Source organism: Carex rostrata, chromosome 13 (assembly GCF_964058835.1).
Source record: "Carex rostrata chromosome 13, lpCarRost1.2, whole genome shotgun sequence".
Lineage (NCBI taxonomy): Eukaryota > Viridiplantae > Streptophyta > Magnoliopsida > Poales > Cyperaceae > Carex > Carex rostrata.
The window spans coordinates 4,467,433-4,470,534 of NC_135930.1; the positions used below are offsets into that span (position 1 = coordinate 4,467,433).

A 3,102-nucleotide genomic window follows, 5' to 3' on the forward strand; every position below is an offset into this window, starting at 1 on the left:
AGTTTACTTATTTTACTATGAAATAGCTATTTATTAGTGAAAGAAACTTCAAATGTGTGATTTTCCAATGCAAAAGGCATGACTTACAAAATACAAATGGTGTAAACGTTTATCTTGTTACTCATGGAGTTTTTGTCGGTGAAAAATGTTTGACCGTAAATTTGGGAATACTTTAAAAGATTCCAGATTTTCCAATTGCCATTATTAATACTTCACCATAAGGACCTGTTCGGTGCTCTATTGTGCGCGTGGGAAAAAAAATTCATTCAGACTGAATTTTTTTTTTCCCACGAGCACAATAAAAATCAGTTCAATTACCATACCCATTCTCCAGCTCATTTAAACGCCGAACAGGCCCTAAATTTCCAAATTAACCCATATGAATTTTAAAGCACCTCATGAAAGTTTTTCCTTATCTCTCTATAAGTAGTGTACCTCTTATTGATTAACTTAGAAACATTACTAATAAAGAAGTGAGAGAAATTTGTCTGGTGATTAATAATAAAGTAAGTCAATAATTATGAAACAAATTTTCTACCGTGGGCAGGAAAATCCTATCAATATAGTCAATGATGGATCGATTTTCCTACTCACATATTGGGAGGTGATTTTGTCATACCCCAAACCAGGAATTCTGGATTAAGGTGTGATCAACCTCGCCTCGTGCTTAATTAATCATTAAGCACGCAAGGCTAATCATAAATAATAAATCAAGCAGCAGCGGAAGCAAAATAATATAAATGTCAAGCATCAGTCACATAGCAAATAAATAAACATACACATACATAACATATAATTCGATCCATCTCGGATCCAAATAACACCATCTATAGAAGGGGATACATGATCTATCGAGCCCGTATATATAACACAGGAAATACGGGACTCGTAAACCTAATCAAAAGCCTAACCCTAACTAGGTCAAGTGGTATGGCCCTCAGGGACAGCTCCTGACATCTCCTGCTGCGGACCGCCAGAACCTGTACCTAAAACCCACGAAACAACTTGTGGGTGAGCAACGAATCGCCCAGTATGTGACCCAGAATTATCCCCTCAGGGATTCTCTACGGTCAAAGCACTTTTATTTATAAAATGAATACAATTAGAATATGCACATGTGTGAACCTATATTAATAACTAATAGAATTTATAATACTTTGGAATGATGCCATGATGCGATTATTCTATTATGCCAACATGCGAAATAAACCCAAAATAAAATCAAGGTGTAATATCGGATATAAATCAAGTCGGAATCCAGTACTCCTTGCACTGTGTGCCCAAATACAATAATAATAATAATAATATGGATAAAGTAATCACCCCGTGCCGTGCCAATAGGATCAAAAGATCCAAACAATATAATCCAATGTGTCATCTCGCCTAACGATTCATCACCCAAACATATCCAATAGAAGAAATCATACAATGCAGGTCGTAAAAAGTTAATCTCTTTCCTCATGAGCAGAAGAGAACTCTACCGTCTGGCCAGTCCAATAGGTACACCACGCATGATTCCACAAGGCTCGAGACCGGCTGAGACCGGCTGAGTCCGGCTATGAGTTCGGCTATGAGTCCGGTCATTGGGTCCGGTGTGAGCCCGGCACAACCGTAGGCTCCCGTTGACCCCCGTTGACTCCCGTAGACTCCCGTAGCTCCCGTAGACTCCCGTAGCTCGACCTTGGAATCCATTCTAGGCAAAGTAGCTCCTAATGTAGGGAAGGGATAAATCCCGAATCGTATCGTGCCACAGAACTCGAGATCGGAACTGCTCACGTCAAATAGTAAAATGATCGAAAAAGGGTATATATATCAAAGTGTATATATATAGTATAATCCTAAAGCCATCCAAGGATCAAGTGACCCTCAGCTCAGTGGCTGTCGGGCCGTCCCATGCCAAGTGACACCAAGACGGAACGAAGTCACTCGGCTCTGCTCAGCTCTCACCAATGCATGCGTATGCACGTATTATAATAATAATATATTGTCTTCCACGAGAAGGAGACAACTAGTAACCTAATATTCTAATCAGATATATATATAATATTATTTAATTATTCTACTCCTAAAATACAGTAAATTCTGGTTTTTTTTGGGGTTTATGCAAATCTACCTACAGTGCAGAAAGGATAAACATGCTCTAAAGTTTTAATGCAACTACTTAAAATAAAGTGCGGATGTCAGGTCAGATGGATCGACTGGTAAGAGTACGCCCACGAAAGAAAATAATTCAGATATCCCACACCTGTATGGCTGGAGTCTCTGTCGCTAATAATCAGCGCGCTCCGAACTGCGGGTCAGTCGGATCGGCCCACGGGTCGGACTCGTTTGGAGTTGACTGCTTTGTGATCACGTAATTTAAACTAATTAAAATCTACGCTAAATTATTCTAACCCTCGCCCCAGTTAATGTGTAAGTTAAATTCTCGATTATTTCGGTTTACAAAACTTGTTACTTGATTATTTACTTTGATAAATCTAGCCTAATTTGATTTTAGAATAAACGATATTTTTATCATTTTAATTTTGAAAACCAATTGTTTGTAAAAATTCTAATGTCGAAATCTTCGCAAAAATTAATTGTTCGTGGGCTACGGTAAATTAACGGGTTTTATTTAACTAATACATTTTAATTTTCTATCTACGTGATTTATTTTAAACGGACTATAGTTAATTTTAAATGGGTCGAAAATTCAGTTTCGGCAGTTAATTTATAATTAAAATCCATAAGGCCATTATTTAAATATAACCTATTAATTATATAATTATTGCGAATTTTATAATCCGTTTTAATATAGTTAAGCTATTTTATATTCTAGAAGTGTTGTTCGTTTATAAAATTTAAAAATAGGACCTTTAATTATTTTACGTGTTTTCTAACTAATTTTATTTCTAAGTCGCACAATTCGTTATTTTTATCACTAATTAAATTTCTACGTTTAGTTAGTCGTTTCGAATCTAATTGTCCTTTATTAATTAGCAACAAATTTTTGTACAAGTTCGAAAAATGTTAAAAGAATTATTTTAACTTTAAAACCTTTTTTATAAAACTTTTATTTTAGTTTAATGTGTTGAGTGTTTTAATTAGGTTTGTTTCGGGATC

General features: G+C 35.8%; 1 long non-coding RNA gene across 1 annotated transcript; it reads right to left on the reverse strand.

The window, feature by feature from the left end:
- Positions 1–717: 717 nt before the first annotated feature.
- Positions 718–2,340, reverse strand: LOC144564613 (uncharacterized). Its single transcript, XR_013514670.1, has 2 exons — positions 2,246–2,340; positions 718–986 (listed from the first exon to the last, which is right to left on the reverse strand). It is a non-coding gene; the product is annotated as an uncharacterized LOC144564613 (long non-coding RNA).
- Positions 2,341–3,102: the final 762 nt, after the last annotated feature.